The 16,351-nt window shown below is 34.5% G+C and overlaps 1 protein-coding gene across 5 annotated transcripts in view; it reads right to left on the bottom strand.

Annotated features, from left to right (window-relative positions):
* Nucleotides 1-16,351, bottom strand: part of LOC113512140 (uncharacterized) — a 307,054-nt gene that overhangs the window by 75,933 nt on the left and 214,770 nt on the right. The gene's annotated exons all lie outside the window — the stretch shown is intronic.

Here is a 16,351-nt window from a genome sequence, read left to right as displayed (position 1 = left end):
CATTTTAAAAAACACTCACGTGTCTGTCGGTGCGCGCGACGATTTTGTTTGCGTTTGTCGTGCGAAAACGCAGCAGATGATGCTTCCAAACGCCGCGGCGCGCCTGTGTTGCCAGATTGAGTATTTTTTTCATAATTTTGAGTAAATATTCCAATGAAGCAGAGAATTTTTGTAATGTTTAGACATAAATAAACATAATGAATTAATTTATTTTCAGCCGGCATAGAATGAGCCAGTTCTTTCTTTCCCGTGAGTGTCGTGGCAACTACTGGTATGGTGGCAATACTCTCTAGCATGTAGAGGCCTAAATTTAGCAGTGGACAGACAATGACTGATATAATGGTGATGATAAATCATTGTATTTAATTTAATATTTTGACATTTATATAATGTACTATTAAAAATAAGCTGGACAGAAAAACTAACGAATGAGGAAGTCCTGAAAAGGGTGAATGAGAAACGAACATTAATTAAAACAATAGAGAATTGAAGAGGCAAAATATTGGGCCATCTTGTACGACATGACCAATTTTTAAAGAGCATAATAGAAGGAAAAATAGAGGGCAAAAAGCGAAGAGGAAAACCGAGGAATAACTTTATGGGACAGATAAAAAAAACACTAGGTGTCATGTCGTATAGGGAGGTCAAAGATATGGCCTGGGATAGAGCTGGCTGGAAGAAGATGCATGAATTAGTTGCACCGACAAAAGGAAACTCTGCGCTATATAGGTATTTCTCACTGGAGCTGTACATATATAGTAACAGCTGAGGCGGCTCCTATTACCAGCAACATTAATTGTTTTTTTTCTTTATATTGTTTTATTTTTTTATTTTCTTAATACTGGTAATAAAGGTTATCTATCTAACTCTTAAATGAAAAAAAAAAACAAAATGTAGGCAGTATTATTTTAACATGAGATTTATTTTTTTAAGATGTTACGGTACAGTGACCCCGCCTGTACCATTGTTATACATTGTATGGTAACAGTGAGATTTGATAGATGGGTATGAAATCTGATAAGATGTCCCATAATGACGAATTCATCAGAAATTAACTATGAGCTTCCGGGAAAAGGATCGTTTAAAGGTCGACCTATTTTGCTATCAAATACAGCTCACGTTACTTACAATCCCTATCCCCTTATATATAACAAGAAATTCCCCCTAATTTTTAATAAGTAAAAACTCTTACACTTACTTGGTGTAACAAATCTGTAACTTACGGGTTACAAGTTTAAAAACCGAACAAACGTTTCCGAAAAAAAAAAAACAATAATAAACTCTTTATCGCGCACAATAAATATATACAAAAAGTATTTATATAGAATGTGCATAAAGAAGTATTTATATAGAATAGGCCCGGTACGTGCTTCGCTACGTATAAAGTAAAATAAAAAAAATTAAAGGACCTAATGAATGACATAACAACATGCTTGTACTGCCAACACTGAAAAAAGTTTCAATTTGACAGCACAATCCCCATCTTAAAAAATGTTTGAGTTTGACACAAAATTCCCCATTAACAAAATGATCCATCATTTATTGAATTCATTTGTTACAAAAAATGTAATAAATGAAGAACCGCTCGACCGATTTTGTGCAAACTTCACATAAACCATCTACTAAATAGTCCGAACAAAGCCTAAACATTCGGTTTAGATAGGTGAGCTCGTTCACGAGTTATAAAATTACAACGAAAAGTGGCATTAATTTTTATATAACATATATAGTTGTGCATATACAAAAGGCGGTCTTATCGCTAAAAGCAATCTCTTACAGACAACCTGGCATAAACAGTAAGTTTTTTTTTTTTTTTTTTACAACTTAGAATGGCAAACAAGCTGACGGCCCACCTGATGGAAAGTGGTAACCGTCGCCTATAGACATGAGCAGTACCATGAACATAACAGAGTATACTGTTTCGCTCATGATACCCCCTGCGTTGCCATTCCTGAGGACTCAGATGTTATTCCTCTGTACCCTGTAAATTCACGCCATATCCCACCCTTCAAACCGAAACACAGCTATGCAAACACAACTGCTTCACGGTTGAAACACGAATGGGACAGAGGTACCCATGCAATCGACATTTGTACAAAGTCTCCCTCTGGTACCTACTACTTTGCGTTCTGCAATAGTGGCTACTAACGATAAAATATTCAGTAATATAAAATCAACATATTCGGATAAAACTAAAGAAAACAGCATTGTTTTGGTAACAAACATTACTTACTTTTGGGGAAGAAATTTCGCTTGTGGCAACACCGTCAGGTGTGCCCAACATTTTTGTACATTCGCTCACGTTGTAGATTAGACGTGTCGCGATGGTATCACTGCTGGAAAGTTTCCATAAAACTATACCTAGTAGTCATAATAATAGTAAATATCCAGGTTATGTCTGACTCCTGGGTTAGGTTAGTTTTACCATTTCGTACATGCCACGATCAACATACCAATTAGAATTACGGTCTAAGCTATAAAATGGTTAATTCTAACGCAGTTCCCGTTTAAATGAAGAATTTGTTTGTATTGTTTTAGAAAACACTAAATATACTGTGCCGTCGGCAGCACTAATAATACGTGCTAAGCTGTTAAGTTTCTTTTGTTAGAGATTTCTCTGCCTTTTTTTATGCAACTTAGAATGTCAAACAAACAGACAGCCCACCTGATGGAAAGTGGTAACCGTCGCCTATAGACATGAGCAGTACCATGGACATAACACTGTATATACTATTTCGCCCATGATACTCCGCATGCATTGCCATTCCTGAGGACTCAGGTGTTATGCTTCTATACCCTGTAAATTTTATGTCATACTCCATCCTTCAAACCGAAACACAGCCATACAAACACAACTGCTTCACGGTAAAAACACGAATGGGACAGAGATACCCAAGCAAACGACTTTTGTACAAACTCTCTGATCTAAAAAAGCCTATTATATCCTTCTTCATCTCATATAATATGTGTATACCAAATTTTACAGCGAATGGTTAAGCTATTAAGGTAACAGATTTTAGGTAACAAACAAACTCACACTTATAGAGGGGAAAGGGATTGTTAGTAATGGAGACTGAGAATCCCATTGCTAGCAATATACCCAACCAGGTCGACCTCCTCGCGGTTCCCCTGGAAACAATCATGGTTAATTCCTGATGAATTCATCATGATGGGCTAACTGGCCTGTTTTCATTCCCATCTATCACCCTTCACTGGTGCTCCGCCAGCGTATCCCGTTAGCGCAGGCGGGGTTACCATACCATTTCACCCATCAAAAAAAAACTCACATTTATAATATTAGTAAGGATTATAGTCTTTTTTAATAGACCATGAAAATGTACATAATCAAATAATTGACCCAACCAAACAAAACAAAATACTGTTAATGTCTAATCTCTGTACAAATAATATCTTTTAAATTAATTACTGCTTTTATTCCGAAAATTTCTATGATAATTTCAACAAAACTTAGTTATCTTTTTATTAAGCGTTATTAAGACTACTATAGTTATCTTGATTCAATGAAATACTTCGCATTTATACCGTCAAATTTAATTAAAACCATTCCAGTGTTTAATCTCAATTAAGTAATAATCATTCAAAGGTCTATTAGAAACTTTCACATTTATAATATTAGTAAGAAGGAATATAATATCAAATAATATTGCAAAATAAATTTCCCTATTCCATTTCTGTGGCGGATCTTCTATAATACGATTCCCGCAGGCCTCAGAAGTCTGGAAGCAGGAATGTTACTTTATATCTTGCTTTAAAACTTAGGACGTTAGATTTAAAATTAATTGTCCTTAAAGATTCCTCCTCGCTAGCGACAGTGACATCTGGGATGTGGCAAATAAAATTACATTCGTACGCGTATAATATAGACTAGCTTTTGCCTGTGACTTCGTATGTATCGATATAGGAAGTAAGAAAACTAACGAGACTTTTAGATGGCATATAAAACGGTGGTGAAAAAGATGAAATCTGCATTCAATTTGGCACAGCAGTTTTTGCGTGATGCCGCAACAACTGTACAGAGAAACAAACAAGAAATATTATTTTGTCTTCTATTAGTATGTAGTAGCTTAGGTCCTCTTGCTCTTCTTGTTGTTGTATCAGTCATTAATTGTTCACTGCTGGAGATAGCCTCCCTCATTTAGAGGGGTTTTACCAGTAGTTACTACGCTTTTAAAGCGGGTTGGCAACCGTAGCTTGGCTTTTGGAGAAGTTTTAGGAGGGACGCTGCTGGCCATCCCTCTCCAACCCTTAGTCGCCTCTTATGACCCCCACGGGAAAGGAAGAAGTAGGCTATTCTACGCCGGGACCTACACGGCAATGGACAAGGCAAGGTCCTTGATTATGTACTACCTAAATTGTGCGTATGCACAAAATAGGATAATTACCAATATGACAAACAAACAAACTCACTTTCACATTTATAATATTAATAAGGATGAGTCAAGTCAGCAATTTTTCAGTCTGACTTTACCAGTAAAATGGGCTGCGAAATAAGAACATTAATCCGAATGGTGTTTGCACGTGCGCCTTACATATCTTTAGTTTATTCTCCAAATGGATGCAGTTTTTTTAATGTGTCCACATGTGTTTATGACTAACAAACGCGGTTTGGGGAACGTAAAATAACTTTATTTTTAGGCTTGGATACTGTCGGGTTTACTTACGCGCCATCTAGGTATTTTACTAATACAATAAAATCTTATCTCGACTTTTTTTTTATACAACTTAGAATGGCAAACAAACTGACGGCCCACCTGATAGAAAGTGGTAACCATCGCCTATAGACATGAGCTGTACCATGGACATAACAGGGTACAATGTTTCGTTCATGATACCCACACGCGTTGCCATTCCTGAGGACTCAGGTGTTATTCCTCTGTATCCAGTAAATTCACGCCATACCCCACCCTTCAAACCGAAACATAGCCATGCAAACACAACTGCCTCACGGTTGAAACACGAATGGGACAGAGGTACCCAAGCAATCGACTTTTGTACAAAGTCTCCCTCTGGTATAGATTAATTTAGATTTTATCGTATCACTTGACTACTGGGTTCGTTCGTAAGTCAATACATTAAAAATTTAAGGGATTAATCGCAAGATAAATGTTTTACTTGAAATTTGTGGAGATTAAAAGTCGTTTAATCTACAAAGATTCTGTAAAGTCAAAGACCCAAACGGCAAAGCAATTAGTACTTTAAAAGGTCCCCTTCCGCCTTTCTCAGTTCGACTGCCTTATTAGGGATCCGTAGCTCAAAAGCAAGAAATGGAAACCTAATAGGATCATTCGTGTGTCTGTCTGTCTGTCACAACCAATTTCATCCAAAACTACTGGACCAATTGATATGAAATTTAGAATTCATATGTAAATAGGTGATCCCAAGATATTTTTTATATAGTTTTAAGATAAAATAGTTTTGAAATTAAGAAAATACGAAAAATTTGACTAGTCCCCTCACCCTATATCTCCAAAATTAGAGGGCCTCAAATTTCGAAAAAAAATATAGAAAACAGTTCTTTACATACATATTACATGGAAAACCGATTCAAAGTAACATAGGAAATTTCTCAGTATTTGTGCGTATGTATTTGACTTGTAGTTGTATTACTGCAACTGTATACAAAGATACTTTTTTAATTACAACAAACAAATTAGGGACAAAATAAAAACAACTTCCAGAACGTAGATAATCAACGTACGGAACTCTCTCCACGCGAGTTTAACTCGCCTTATCCGATTATTTTTTATTTATCCGATATCTTCGTCAATTTAAAAACAACTTTGATGCCGCTTTTTAATCGAAAGAGTTTACTCACTTGCCAGTCCCATATAAATTTTTTATTGAAGCCTATTCGGTTGATTTGTGAAACAAAATTTTTAAATATATCTCTTGAATACCATGGTTCATTATAATATGTATTCATTTACTAATCTTTTAAACAACTATTTATAATTAGCTGTATGCCGCGGCTTTACCCGTGGTCATATCGTGACGTTAATTTATCTATAACCTTCCTCATGATATGAGCTATCAAATGCAAAAAGAATTTTTCTAAACCGACCCGTAGTTCCAGAGTTAGCGCGTTCAAACAAAGTCTTCCGCTTTTTCGTATCCGTATTTGCGGATATCCGAGAGAAAAACAGCGGATCTACCATGAAAAGAAATTTCGAAATTTCGGACTCAATTTCGTATTTTTATTTATACGAAAATCGGGCCAATAAATGGAGTTTAACATTTCGTTCGTCATACATCCTATCATAAAAGTCAAAAGGAACAATATTTTAACATTTTTAATATTTCCAAACGGCATGTATTATGTAATTTTAACATCAAATTTCTGTTTCGTTTGGCTCCGAAATTTCGGAAAACATCTCATGGTAGGCCCTCAGATCTGTATTCGTATCCGTTAATTTTTGGAGGATCTTGAACTGTTTTTTTTATTAAATGTCATTACGTACCATATATGGGACTCCTATAGGTAGTCATTTACTATCTCAAAATATCTCCATAAATACACATCAGTACTATTTGAGGATATTGTTTTATTATTTAATATAAGATTACTTTTAACATTATTATTATTATTATTTCTGCCCTTTCAGATCGACCTCCTCGCGGTCCTTCCCCTCAAATCATCGAGTTAATAGTACATTAACCTGAAATACCCGTTTAAGATTAATACAAAAACATATTCCATTCGAATCCATTTAGACGTTCACGCTTAATTAACTAATAAACGCCTTATTGTGTTTATAAACTAGAAATTTTATAATAATTTGTGAAATGTCTTACTAAACTCCTACGCATTATTAATAAATAACATTCTACGTAGTTCAGGTAAGCAAAGCAAAGGGCGGGCACGTATAATTACGTCAGGTCCATATTCAATTTTAATTAGCCTTTGTGTGATTTTGATCAATTAATAATTCAAAAACATTTTTGCCAGGAATAAAATTCTCGAAGAAAATTTAAGGACAGACGTTTGCGAACAATATAGGGAGAAAATTTCTTAAATTTCTTCAATCAGTGAAGTTATTAATTCCTTTATCAATATAATTGATTTGATCACCTGTTTAATTCATGTTTCTTTGCATATTTAATTGATTTTACTATTTTTGGATTCTTTTTTTTTTATACACATTAATTTTAATGTGATTACCACATTTCATTAGGACATCAACTTTTTACCTGTTGGTAAAAAGTGTGTTTTTTGGAAAGTGATAACTGATGACCATACCTTACAGGAATGAATGATTATGAAAGCATTGAGTTTTTTCCCCCGCTAGGTAATACAGTTTCCCTAAATATTGGGAAATAATTACACTTCACTATTGGTACCAATGTATAATAACAAGTGTAATGGTCAATTTGCAGTTTTTTTTTTTTAGTTGTTGACTTGGGTGCCATTGTCCAACTGGCATTTCAGCCACCAAGCAGCAGTTAAACGAGAAACGACTTATCTTAATCTTTAAAGGCAAACACATAAACACCTTGATATTAAAATTTATAGATTTTTTTAATTTTCCATTACAATAACATAATAACATCATAGTACATTACAATACAGTAATATTATATATATCACAGGATTTAAATCCTGTAATGTATAATATTACACTGTTTTTGTATTTTTTAAGATGGATGAAAGTGGTAACATCGCTTGTGCTGATTTATGGTAACAGGGTACCAGTGTGGGTTAAATTATAACATATACACGTACACACCCACGCACGCACACATGCACGCACGCATGCACGCACGCACGCACGCACGAGACAAATAAATTATGTATTGTTTCAAGATTTGAGCCATACTTTGGAAGAACAACAAAACAACAATCAGTAGCAGTATTCTCATATTACATTAAAATCCATGGCTTTTTAAAAAGCAGGCAGCACACCTGCAGTTCCTTCAGAGTTGCGGGCATCGGTAGTCACTTACCATCAGATGAACCCTGTGCTCGTTTGTTTCTGTTATAAGAAAAAGGTGTAACAAAAATATATCAATATCTTTGAAGAATTCGTAAAATTTGTTCGAATATAACATAGTGTAGCTGCTGGATAACCTTTATACCCAGACCCGAATACTGAGCCATATATCAATTGACAGGTGGAATTAGGGATGAGCAATATTTACTCATAAGTATCGATATAAACCAAAATGTCAGTATGTTCATATCGACACAGCTCATCTAGACAAATAAAAACAAATCTTTTTTTTATCTTTAAAATCAAATTTTAATTCATTAATACCAAACTTCGTGACGATCGATTGAGCTTCTAAGACACCAAGACAAACAAACAAATTAACGAGTACTTTTCTGTAGACTTTTTTCCACGCATAAACAAACTATGGAACCCACTCCTAGCGGCAGATTTTCCGAACAGATACAACATTGAAACTAACACACTTGTAATTTATCTGATGCGGGTGCTTATGGGAAGCGGTAATCTCTTACCGTCACGTGCGCTGCATGTTCGTTTGACCCAACGTTAAAAAAATATTAGAAAGAATTATCGAATTACCAATATTGGCGTGTGATCCACGCACAGAATAAGACCACCATTTTCTTTCCTGTAAGTGTCGTAAGAGGTGACTAAGGGAACTTAATAGTCGAATGATGGGCAGCAGCGTCCCTCTTAAAACATCACCAAAGCATAACTGCAATTGCCAAACCACCTACCAAGCGTGGCAACTACTGGCAAAATCCCTCTTTTAGGGAAGACCTACATTCAGTTGTGGATATGATGATGATGTAAGACTAAGGACCCCATTGCTAGCAATATACCCAACCAGGTTACCCTCCACGTAGTCCCCTGGAAACCATCGTGCTGAATTCCAGGTGAAATCATCGCGATCGGTTAACTGACCTGTCTTTTTATTTTCATCTATCATCATTCACTGGTGCCTCGCCAGTGTATACCGATAGCGCAGGCGAGGTTACTACCCCATCATCACCCATTAAAAAACAAACTATCCCATGCTATTGGCAGCTATCTATGACTTTTAAAACGAATGTCGATATTTTGCCAATATTGCGCATCCCTAAGTGGCACTATAAAATTGACGTATGTATTTTGCCACAAAGTCCGTGTGACGAATGATATTTCTAATGGATTTCATCGCTATAAAAGGGCAGCTAATATATTTTATTCGTTTCTCCGTTGTGTAGTTCGATATGTTACGATTGCGCAATATTGCCTCTTCATAGATCTTTCTGAGGTACATAAAATATTTCATCCCACCTTACTAATATAATAAAATTGTAATTACATGTCTGTACATGGGAGATATTTAAATAAAATTAATATGAGGGTTGTCCCAATAAGGTCAATAGATTGCCAAACAATAATTTTTAGAAATTTTATATGTGGTCCCAGCATAGAATAGGCCACCCCTTACTTTTCCGTAGGTGTCGTAAGAGGCGACTAAGGTAAGGCGAGAGAAGGCGTCCCTCTTTAAACATCTTCAAAGTCCAACTGCGGTTGCCAATCCGCCTGCCAAGCGTGGCAACTACTGGTAAAGCCCCCCAAGGGGAGGCTTCTATTCAGTAATGGACAGTTAAAAGCTGATATGACGATGACGATTGCTTGTATACGTCTTTTTCACTATACAGGGTGTAGCTACAATTAGATAAATAGATAGATAGATACTCTTTATTGTTTCCTCCAAAAGATTACAATACTAAACTTATTATAAATATAAACAATTACAAGAAATAATCACAATGAGAAAACAATGGACGACCTTATCGCTAAGAGCGATCTCTTTCTTCCTTCCAATTAGCATCCTTTTATAGGAGTGCTCTGTTAGTAAACATTCTTCCCAAACAAATATGAGTCTAAAAAGACAGCAAAATATTGAGGAAGTATGAGCTTTCCTATTACTCGACTACAGAATAGAAAAAAGAAGTATCGTACAAGTATGTTAAACTTACTGACGGCCCACCTGATGAAAAGTGAAAATCTTCGCCTACAGACATGAGCAGCATAATAAACATCACACAATATACTGTGACATCCCATAAGGATAAAAATTACACGGCCGCCTATAGAAAAACCATTAAAGAATATACTGTGACGCCCAAAAGGTTACTAATGATTTAGATTTCAGCCTGTACAGTCATAAAAAGGCAAGATTAAAAACATAAACCCCCCAATAAATAAAAATCACAATCGGCAAGGGCACCATAAAAATTATCTGTCGCGAACAGAGTTCAGTTCAAATATGGCCGCCCCCATAATTTTACGTGAAAGAAAATATCGCGGGTTACGATTTCTTTAACCTATTTATTTATGGCCGTGATGCCCCTTTGTAATCGCCTCCCTTTAACTCCCTGGGGAGGGATAGGGCGAGGATGGTTATTACGACCCCATGTAGCTAGGTCACTTTAATAATTGTTACAAAAAAAACTTAACAACTACAATAAAATCTCGAGAAAACGGTGGGGTATGGCAGTGAACTTACATGGTACATAGGCATAACATCTTAATTCTCAGGAATGGCAACGCATGAAGAGTATCATTGGTGACATAGTACATTCTGTTATGTCTATGGTACTGCTCATGTCTATAGGCGTCGATTACCACTTTCCATTAGGTGGGCCGTCAGCTTATTTGCCACTCTAAAGTGCAAAAAAAATACAGTAAAATTATTAAGTGCTGTGACCACATTTACATCTGCATAAAACATAGTTACATAACAAAGCGTAGTAAAAACCGTCACAAGTTTGTGGTTTGGTAAAAGTGGAAAAAATCGTAACAATTATGGGGAAAACATTTTTACATTTGTGTGAAAGAAAGATGTCGTATCTGACAACACTGTCATCAAGTGGAACTTACGAATGTTGCCAAGTTATGAAAGTTGCAAAAAAAAATTAATTTAGTTCTAGTAGAAAACTTGTATAAAGTCGCATAAATGAAAAATATATGTCGACACAAACAAAAAAAAAATAACGTTTATTGTTTCAAAAACTAGGTTAGTACGGTTGGCAGAGGAAGTTGCTGGAACTATTTGGCCTTTCCTATTATTTCCGAGTATTTCAGAACTTTTAAACATAATATCAAACATTAAAACTAGTTGGCCTGGTTTGATTTGCACGGGCGTATTCTTTCTGTGCGATTTTTCAAAAATTTCCCTCCATACAAAACTTGTCCTGACAATCGCAAACAATAAAACAAAAAGTATTAACCGAAAAGGTTCAACTGTCCTTAAGTAATGAGCTTATATTAATTTGACCATTTATTTTTACTTATGCAGATTATTAAGTTAAAACATACATAACTTCAGCTATAAAGGTAAAAGAAAATCTAAAAAGACATGGATGTCTGTGTGAAAAATAATATGGCCAGAATTGGAGTGAATGCAGAAATGATTGCTAATAGATAGATAGAGTCTTTATTACCAACAATAATAATTAAAAAAAAAAAAACACAATATAAAAAAAAAAAAAAATCAATTAATTTTGCTGGTTGCAGGAGCCGTCTCAGCTGTATACATGCACACCTTCAGCGAGATGTACCTATACAGCTCTGATTTTCAGACGACCTTTTACCACATTTAACGTTAGCATACTAAATAGAGAAGAATGGAAGAGAAAACATATTACACCGATCTCAAATATTAATTAGGATAAAGGTAGAAAGATGATGAATAAGTTAAAACATATAAAAGAAAATACAGAAAGTCTAATTAAAAAGGATTGTCAGTAAAATGACTCGTTCCTAATCATTGCGAGCAATATAACCTGACAAATCGACCTTCACACAGTTAGCCCTAAAACTATCGTGATTAAGTCCTGTTAAATTAAAAAAAAATAACTAAAATTTTTTTTTACAACGCAGGGGGCAAACGAGCATGCGGCTCACCTGATGGTAAGTGACTACCGCCGCCCATGATCACTCACAACACCAGCGGCGCTGCAGGTGTGCTGCCGGCCTTTTAAAAAGGAATATACTCTTTTCTTGAAGGTTATGTTGTCGTATCGTATCTTACCAACGATTAGCCAACTGATCCGCTTTCGTTTTCATCATCATTACCCTTCACTAGTATATCGATAATACAGACGGTATTAATATTCCACTATCATCAATGAAAAAAAAAAAGTTTAAAAAAGAACTTGAAAACTAGGAAGGTTCGATTCGTTGGTATTTTTCGTACGGGTTTATTACATGATATGCTTGCCATATACTACGAATGAAATATTTACAAAAAAAAATTCATATTTTTAGGAAATTTAATAAAAAGTTATGATCCGTCATACACATATTTCTATAGAAAAACTGGCGCGTGATCAAAACCTATACGGTGCTTCCGTTTGTTCTAGATTCTAAAATAGTATTTTTGCAATAAGGAATATCTGACAGGATAAGGGGACAATTTAAATATATATATATATATATATATATATATATATATATATATATATATATATATATATATATATATATATATATATATATATACATATATGTATGTATGTATATATATATATATATATATATTACTAACATCACTTCATCATCATCATCATCACTACATAGTATAAAACAAAGTCGCTATTGCTATCTGTCCGTCCCTATGTATGCTTAAATCTTTAAAACTACGCAACGGATTTTGATTTCGAAGCGATTTTTTTAATAGATAGAGTAACTCAAGAGGAAGGTTTATATGTATAATACATGCATAGAAACTCTGATAAATTTAGAGGTTTCTAATGTGATGTCGTAAATAAACACATTTTTTGCGCTTACGTTGCAATGTAGCTTTCTATAGGTATGAAGAGGTGAAATAATTTTTACAATCGGTTGAGAAGTTTTGGAGTTTATCCATTACAAACAAACAATCAAATCTTTATTCTTTATAATATTTATCTAATAGACACTCGCAGTTTTTCTTATAGGTCTCAAGAGTAAGGTGTATCCTGTAATCTCACATGTTCATTTTTTAATATAAGGCTCCGTCAAAAATAGTTTTGAATTACCACTTTCCCAATTCACGGACAATAACAAATGCTGGCCCCTCTTAAAACATCACCAAACGCCTAACTGCCGTTGCCAACCTGCCTGCCGAGAATGGCAACAACTATTGGCAAAACCCTTCTTATGAGAAAGACCAATGTTCAGCAGGTGATACACACTTTTATAACACTTTTATAATAGTTAACACTTTTATAATTATGATAATGAATAATAAATCTTGGTCCCGAAAGTAATCAAGCATTCTCGACTAAATTCCATATAAATCAATTCGGTTGTTCTTACATGAAAATAATATAACGTTCACACTAGTCTTTACTCGCATCTCCGTTTACACGATCGAGATATGTAATTAACATAAAAAGTAGCCTATGCCCTCCATCCCAAACAGCACGTGTATGTCAAATGTCTTGAAAATTAGCTGCGTTTGGCATCCAGAAATAACATACAAACAAACCCAGTTTCACATTTATAATATTAATGAGGATTCTTTACTTTAATTTATTATCCCTGAAGTATTTTTGTTATCTCAATTGTGTAACAGTAATTCATCAACAGAAACCAATAGAGATAAGTGCACGAAGCCAAATTAAGATATACTGTTATCATTCAGTGCAAGTGTTAAGCTTTAAGCGGATAAATATGCATTTTCATTATAAAAAACGCTACTCTTCTCTTAAATTCTGCAATACGATTCCGTTTGTTCCATTTTCCTTAACCATTTTAATAGCCAACAAACTATTAAGTATTTTAGCGATTTAATGCAATTTTATTGAATTGAAAAAGTGTATTTTATGGATAAATAAAAAAACGCGTCTCTTCAGTTCCTGATGATTTTATGAACTTTGTAGAGTGCGACCTTCTTTTGTTTCTTTTTAATTTATATTTTGCTTGTCAATGATCTTTTGTTTCTTAATTGTAAATTTTACTTTAAAAATAAACGGATTTCTTTTTATACAACTTAGAATGGCAAACAAGCTAACGGCCCACCTGTTGGAAAGTAGTAAGCGGCGTCTATAGACATGAGCAGTACCATGGATATAACAGAGTATACTGTTTCGCCAATGATATCCCCCATGCGTTGCCATTCCTGAGGACTCAGGTGTTATTCCTCTGTACCCAGTAAATTCACGCTATATCTCACCCTTTAAAGTGGTATAAGAACAATTACTTATTTAATATTCACCGTAAAAACTGAGAAATCCATCATACTCCCCAAAAGTGCTCGAGATAGCACTTTAATAGGTGGCAACGGCAAAAAATAATAATAATATTTGACACATAAATACATTTATTTGATACACTGATAAATATATATTTATGACCGATTATGGAAACCAGAAAGTGACTTAGGACGCTATCTCTCATATCCTATAACATATTTTTTAATATTCGGGTACAAATTGCTTTTGTATTAGGAGTCACATGCTAGTTGGACCCTATATTACAAAAAATAAAAATATCGTATCGAAGCAACAAAAAGTGCTAAATTCGTAATTAAAATTAAGTCTCGCTCTCATCTTGTCACTTAAACCGCAAGAAACATCTATCACACGACTCCTTACAACTAATTACGCCGAATGATTTACTTGCTGCAATCTAAAATTACCTCCTTTTGAAGACTTATTTAGAAGTTCGTCTTAATTTGGTCTCGTTTTGAAAATAATATTACTCTTACATTCAAATTTCTTATTCGGGCAGCGTAATTTATCTTTTGAAGTATTTTTTAATTTAATAAAATAAATATCTTCGAATTAATTTCTTAAAAGCTGATAAAAGAGAAGCTATGTAATTACATTAAACATCAAAATTACGATATTTTCTATTTTCAATTTTTCAAGGTTTTCCTTAAAGAGTACAGTATGGGGTTATTTAAAAAGGAAATATAAAAGGTTCCTTCACTGTCGGCAACGCGCACGTGACACCCCTAGTGTTGAAGGCGTCCATAGGCTACAGTGACCGTTTACTATCAGACGACCTGTATGCTTGTTTGTCACCTTTGTAATATAAAGAAATATTTGGAATTTCTAAAATTGTTGTTTTTTTTTATACCACTGAGGTGGCAAACAAGCATACGGCCCACCTGATGGTAAGTGGTTACCGTAGCCTATAGAAGCTTGCAACACTAGGGGTGTCACGTGCGCGTTGCCGACCCTGAAGGAACTTTAATACGCTCCCCTAAAGAATACTGTAGTCTCTAGAAAAACTCTCAATGAAGAAAAGTATAAAAACTGCTGTAGATTTTCGTAACTGGTTAGTTTCGTAGTGATTTCTTCACTAACAAACTACGAACTAATTCACTCTAGACGAGACTGGACCGAAAGAGCGCTAGATATGTCTTTTACAAAGTTTACTAAACTTTAATGGAGAAAAATAGACAAGGTTTCTGTTACAAGTTTTCAAAATGGAACTTGAATGATCAAGGATAAAGAAAAAAATGCGACAGAAGTGGATGTGTACCGACTTCTGTCGTGGCAGAATCAATTTTGGTATAAAAAGTAATATAATTAGTAGTTTATTAACCCGATTTCGATAAAATTTCTATGCGACTAAATAATAAATAAAAAAAATATTTATTTATTTAACTCTTAAACTAACCATAAATAAAAATATACAATGACAAGTGAATAATTAAAAATATATCCTTTCAGAGAAAAACCAAATCAGTTTATAAATAACGTACTTTTGAGGTAAGAGACATAAAAAAATGCAATAGAAATGCGAACCTTAACTTTATTTGAAGGTAATTGAAAAATGTATTACAGTTGGAAAAAACAAGTTACAGTAAAAAAGACTTAAAGAGGCAACAAACAAATAATCAAAATCACATTTATAGTATTAATAAGGATAACTGAATTCATAATCGAGTAAGATAAACTTATAAAATCGTTTGACTATAAACGCACAACCAAATACTACTAAGTCTAGAGAGAGAGAAAAAATAAAATTTAAAACATAGATTTGTTCTAGAACCTAAGTATCTGCTAAGAAATCATCCGGTTTCAGAGATGTTTTCTCCCACGAACGCTTAGGTTATGTAATGAGCCCCAGCCGAGGTTTTTACAAGAGACTACAGCATGGAGGTTTTTTCATGGTTGGCAACACGCGCGTTTTACCCTTGGTATTGCCAGCATGCATAGGCTACGGGAACCGCTCACCATCAGGGAGGCCGTATGCTTGTTTGCCACCTCAGTTGTTTTAAAAAAAGAAAGTACTTTAATAGCGGAAAATTTCAACTTTAAGGGAAAACACGACAGCAAGCATGCAATGCCATGGACAACGACCATTATTATATAATTGAGATAACCGAAACGATGAGCTAGACCGATGCTAAATATAGATTCTCCAGGCTA

Source organism: Galleria mellonella, unplaced genomic scaffold (assembly GCF_026898425.1).
Source record: "Galleria mellonella isolate WM207_F2 unplaced genomic scaffold, CSIRO_AGI_GalMel_v1 utg184, whole genome shotgun sequence".
In the NCBI taxonomy this organism is placed as follows: Eukaryota; Metazoa; Arthropoda; class Insecta; order Lepidoptera; family Pyralidae; genus Galleria; species Galleria mellonella.
Note: the sequence above shows the minus strand (reverse complement) of the source record. Positions and strands in the feature narration are given on the sequence as shown.